General features: G+C 40.0%; 1 pseudogene; it reads left to right on the forward strand.

Moving 5' to 3' along the window:
• Positions 1–4,734: 4,734 nt before the first annotated feature.
• LOC126066766 (mitochondrial import receptor subunit TOM20 homolog) lies at positions 4,735–5,173 on the forward strand (annotated as a pseudogene).
• Positions 5,174–6,137: the final 964 nt, after the last annotated feature.

Here is a 6,137-nt window from a genome sequence, read left to right on the forward strand (position 1 = left end):
CTTAACCACTATGCCACCAGGGTTTCCCCCATCATTTTTAGGACCATGTTAATGCTAGGACAATCTAAGGAGTTTGCGTTTTAGGAGAGGCATAGAGATAGCCTCTCTCTGTTTTGAGCAGGGCCAGGATTCCTGCCTGCCAGGGAAGCCTAGTGACCTGGAACACTAAAAACACATTTTCTAGACTTGCTGAAAGTTGCCAGTTTAAACTTGCCAATGGATACTTTTCCACTTGGCTCATAGCTATTCATTCATATTGGTTTTGACCAGCACATTCTTTTTTTTTTTTTTTAAATTCCCTACTTATTTTCAGGCCTTTCTGCATAAGGTTGTTAGCATGGAATTACTAATTCCAAAACCACCGCTTGTGGCACTCAACTGGAAGCCTATGTCATGTTTTAGAATTCTTATTTTCATCATATGACCCCATGCCCCGCTTAAGAACACCCCAAAGATTAATAATTAATCACAGAAAGTGGTGAGTTTTAAGGACATCAGTTTGGCAGGAAGTTGGTTTTAGACTATTTTTCAATGGTGCTTTGTAAAAATAAATAGTTCATTCAAGCAAAGATTAGATTAAAAAAAAACTACTTGAGGAGAAGAGACAAATCACCTGTGCAGGAGAATCCCAAATAATTTATGTAGATATTCAGCCCTCGAGGGGGTGGTGGACAATGCATAGTAACCAGTGCTTCGTATCAGTTCTTTCTCCTGAACGAATTCTAACAAGTTCCCAGGCAATGCTAATGCTGGTTAGGGACCACTTCTGAGAAACACTAGTAGAGCAGTGGTTTCCAAAACTTACTATACATAAGAATCACCTGGGGGAGCTTGTTAAAATATAGATTCTGATTCAGTATATCTGGGGGTGGAAATGAAAATTCTTAGCAGGGGTTTGAGCCAGAACAAACTGCTTTGAAGTTTTGATAGTAACTTGTTTCCAACAAGCCCGGTAAGCAAAGAGAGGGAAAAAGGAGTAATTTTACAGTGGAGAAGCCTGGCAAACACGACCTCAGCCAGGTCATCAAGGTCAACATCAGTAAGTCTTGTCGATAGTATATATTCTTGATAGGACGTGATGAAAATAGTATTGTATTTCTGTGACCTACCTCCCCAAAACTTCCTCAAAAGCCATAACCCCACTCTAAGAGAAAACGTCAGACAAATCCCAATTATGGGACGTTCTGAATAATACCTGGCCTCCTCAGTAACAGTAAGAGAACAGTCCTCTCAAACTGTTAAAGCCATCAAAACAAGGCAAGACTGAGAAACTGTCACAGCCAAGAGGAGCCTAAGGAGATATGACAACAAAATGTAATGTGGAATCTTAGGTGAGATATTGGGAGAGAAAAAGGACATTAGGTAAAAACTAGAAAAATCTGAAGAAAGTATGTAGTTTAGTTAATAGTGATATATCAATACTGGTTCATTAATTATAACAAATACACCACCCTAATGTAAGAAGTTAAGAGAAAACAGGGTGTAGGGTATATGGAAGTTCTCTGTACTGTCTTCTCAATTTTTGTGTAAATCTAAAACTGTTCTAAAAAATAAAATCTATTAAAAAATTACTTGATGAAAAGATAAGCCCTACTGCTCTCATAGAGTAAGTTTGAGGTAGACGGAGTTTATGCCTGAGTCATGGGCAGTCAGAACCCTGCAAAGACGGACTACTCAGGAAGGCAATGCTGTGTTTCATAAAGGTGAGCACGAACACTATGTTGTGCACTGTGCCAAATTCCCAGCCCACTGTGACCTTTAAACTTCACAGCAGCCAGTGCTATGAAGTAAGTGAGTACTATGGTTATTATTCCATATCCATGAAGAAAAAAGAGGCCTAAGAAGTTAAGAATCTTGCCCAAGATCCCGTGCTGGTAAGGATGGAGCTGGGATTCGAATTCAGGCAGTCTGGCCACTGGAGCCAGTTTTTTTTTAACTGCTATCACTTGTACAGAACCCCTGGTGGCGTGGCGGCTAAATGCTGCAGCTGCTAACCAAAGCGTCAGCAGTTCGAATTTACCAGGCACTCCTTGGAAACCGTATGGGGCAATTCTACTCTGACCTACAGGGTCACTATGAGTCAGAATTGACTCAATGGCAACGGGGTTGGTTTGGTTTTTGGTTTATCATTTGTATACTTCCCTTCTACACTCACTTCTTCTCTGTAGGCATTCAAGGTCTCAGACTCTCTTTAATAGGAGTTATTCTTTTTTTTTATTCTTAGGATATGGATGGCTGAATTGATCATGAATCATGGTGTCAGCTGTATTGTATAGATTCTATACAGGAGTCATGAAGGTGGGGGCAGGTACTGTGAGCAAGGTGGGAAGCACCACTCTCTGAAGTAATACTTCGTTTGTACTTATAAGGTCGGCCCTGATCCTAAACGCGGATCACTTACAGGTACTTGGAGTGATATTGAATCTCCTCCTATAATCTATTCTAGCCCTAAGCCTAACACTGCACCCATGAACTGTCTTAGAAACAACCCTGCCTTGGGGCATTTTCAAGAGGTTTCTATAATGAGCATTAGTAAAACCCACAGGTGTGCCTAAATGAGGGCTCTTGAAGCTAAGCATATTTTTCCCAATCCTGTATTTCAGAAAGGTTGACTCCCTTTTATTTACAAAATAAGATGAAATTACGCCAGCCCAAATTAAGCTGTCCTTCATGTTCCCAAAAGAGAAAGTTATTTGAAACAGCAAATTCTCAAACTCTGCCCTTTCCTGTAAATTTTCCTGAATGGTCATAAAGTTCACAATTTAATAAAGACCCTTAGAAAGGCTCATCAAAGAATAGACCTATTCAGAACTTTATAAATACAGGGAGCTAAAAAAAAAAAAAAAAATTCCATCATGACTTCCGGCAGGAAAAGTCAAAGCTAGTTCAGACCTCTTGGGGAGAAGACTGCACCTCTAGAACAGGCTGTTTTAAAAGCTCCCTGGAGGGTGTGGGATGCTGACAAGTTTTCTTCATTCTTTTGGTTATCTGTGTTTTCTAACATTTCTGCAATGGACTTGGATTGCTCCTGTCAAAATAAAAATAGACAAGAAAAGCTATTTAAAAAAAAAAAAAGGGTCAGGTTGCTATCTTGGCAGGAAATTGCTAATCTGGAAAATTATCATGTGAATGTGCACAGTAGTGGTTCTTTCTGTGCCTGACTGAACATTGCAAAGCAGCTCACTGGTTTCAGGAAGATTCCTGCCATGACTGCAGCCAGCCCGGGAAATTCTGTCTGACACTGTTGGTGGGTTGAAGATCTGGCAGACTGCTTGGGCAGTTTAGTTCTATGAAATAAGCAAAGGACTTGAAGACAATTCAGCAAAGCAAACAAACAAACAAAAACACACAGCCAGGGTTAGAACAGAGACCAATGGAAAGAGTTGAGTGGGCCCCAGCAAGAGTTGAGGGATTTGAGTCAACCCCAGGAAGTCCAACCTTCTCTCAATGTGTAGCACCAGTATGTGTACTGAATTGAATTCAACTCCAACGCTGGGCCCTTGTTGACGTAAGACAGGGATTGGCAAACTTTTTCTGTAAAGGACCAGATAGTGAATATTTGAGGTTTTGTGGCCCATAAGGTCTTTGTTGCAACTATTCTACTCTGCCATTGTAGCATAAATGCAGCCATAGACAATATGTAATGGAAGTACATGGCTGTGGTCCAATAAAACCTTGTAAAATGGGTGGTGAATCAGTTATATTGTATCCCCCTTGCCAGTGTGTCATGTACCCAGGCTTCAACCAGCCAGCATATAGCATTACCTGGGGATACTTATTGGTTCAGAGATAGCAATATGGCCTAAATTGGCCTAATCAGGAAGGTAAAAGATTTTAGTTTAAAAACTGTAGGAGAAGAATTTTCTCTCTCCCACCCTACATAATCAGGGAAATGTATAACTCTGATTGCTATTAATAGCTAGTCTACAACTGTGAGGAGAGCCAGCTTTCAGATAAAATAAATTCTGGATGTTGAAGAAGAAAAAGAGAATTTGGCTCCTTGATGATACCATTGAATCACAAGATAATTTAACCCTATATTCCACTCAACTTCTGGATTTTCTGGATTATGTGAAACTATAAATTTGCTTATTGTATAAACTACTTTGAGTTGGGATTTCTGTTACTTGCACCTAAGTGCATCCTAGCTGATGGAAAACTTAAAAATAATTTTGGGACCTTCAAAGTTTGCAGACACTAAAATAAGTTAAAGCCTGATTATATAAAATGTCCTTTTCATCATTAAAAATACAAGTGAAATATGGGATAAAACCTATTTTAATTCTTTTTAATTGGCTAAACTGATGAATGTACATCTTCCAGGGGGCAGGAAACATTTGATTAAATAACCTTTAATTTATGGAACTGAGGAATATCTAGGTTGGGGAATTCGCATTTCTAGCAAGTTCTCAGGTACCGCTAATGCTGCTGGTTAGGGACCAGTTCTGAGAACCACTAGTAGAACAGTGATTCTCAAAATTTATCATACATAAGAATCATCTGCAGATATTGTTAAAACGTAGATTCCGATTCAGTATATCTGGGATGGAAATGCAAATTCTCAGCAGGGGTTCAAACTGGAACAAACCAGTTTGAAGCCCTGGTTGGAAGAGACTTTCTCTGTGGTGAGACTAAGAAGATGGATGCTGAGCAGGGTCTTCCATTTTGAGGAAGGTTTCCAGTCAGGAGATTTTTTTTGGGCTGCTGCTGCCCACACTCTGCAGTGGAGAGAAAATGGCGGGTCGGAACAGCGCCATCCTTGTGAGTGTACGCAGAGGCCCTTTTCATCTGGTACTGCATTTACTTTGACCACAAGAAATGGAGTGACCTCAATTTCAAGAACAGGCTGTGAGAGTGAAGAAAGAAACAGAGGCTTGCCAAGGATAGAGCTGGGCTTTCCAAATTACCGGACTTTAAAGATGTTGAAACTGTTCAGAAATTCTTCCTTGAAGAAATATGGCTTGGTAAAGAGTTACTAGCCCAAAGTGAATATGAGAAGGGTGTGGGCCATTTGACAAACGCAATTGCTGTGTGTGGGTAGCCACAGCGGTTACTGCAGGTGTTCCAGCAAACTCTTCTACCACCAGTGTTCCAGATGCTTCTGACTAAGCGCCCAACAATGAGCCAGAGAATTGTAAGTGTTCAGAGCTTGGCTGACGATGATATGGAATGAGAAACAAATATCAACAGAATAAAATGTCAGTTAAAAATATTTTTTAAATTTTTGGAAGATGAGCAGCTCTCGGGGAATAAGGGCAAATATGCTTGCTATGGACTGTGTACTACACTGAAATCTACCAGAGTTAATTTCTACTCTGTATAGATTCTTTTGTTTTATTTATTTTTCCCAGTGAACTGTATTTTGATAGAGAACTCTCTATTTTATAAGCATCGAGTTGCCAAAATATCATGGATTTTGTTTATTCCTAAAACATGCAATTAAAATGTACATATGACATTACCTATGTCAAGAATACACAGTGCTCAATTTTGAAAGATGAGGGAAAAAGTAGATGCTGAAGAATACACATTTTAAAAGGTAGTACATTTAGTTATACATCAGAAATTTGGATGAACACGCAAAGAAACAATCTTTGATGGTTATGGTGGGGGAGAACACTAACTAGATAGTAGGTAAGTTGTAACTTTGGTGAAGGGTAAGATAGTACACGATACTGGGGAAGTCAGCACAACTTGACCAATGCAAAGTCATAGAAGTTTCACAGACACATCCAAACTCCCCGAGGGACTGAGCTATTGGGCTGAGGGCTATGGGGACCATGGTCTCGGGGGACGTCTAGCTCAAATGACATAACACAGTCTATAAAGAAAATATTCTACATCCTACTTTGGTGAGTAGTATCTGGGGTCTTAAAAGCTTGTGAACAGCAGTCTAAGATAACTCCACTGGTCCGAAACCCATCCGGAGCAAGGGAGAATGAAGAAAACCAAAGACACAAGGGAAAGATGAGTCCAAAGGACTAATGAACCACAACTACCACAGCCTCCACCAGATTGAGTTCAGCTCAACTAGACAATGCCCAGTTACCACCACTGGTTGCTCTGGCAGGGATCACAATAGAGAGTCCTGGGCAGAGCGAGAGAAAAATATAGAACAAAAATTTAAATTCGTATAC

The sequence above is a fragment of the Elephas maximus genome, chromosome 24, assembly GCF_024166365.1.
Source record: "Elephas maximus indicus isolate mEleMax1 chromosome 24, mEleMax1 primary haplotype, whole genome shotgun sequence".
NCBI lineage: Eukaryota > Metazoa > Chordata > Mammalia > Proboscidea > Elephantidae > Elephas > Elephas maximus.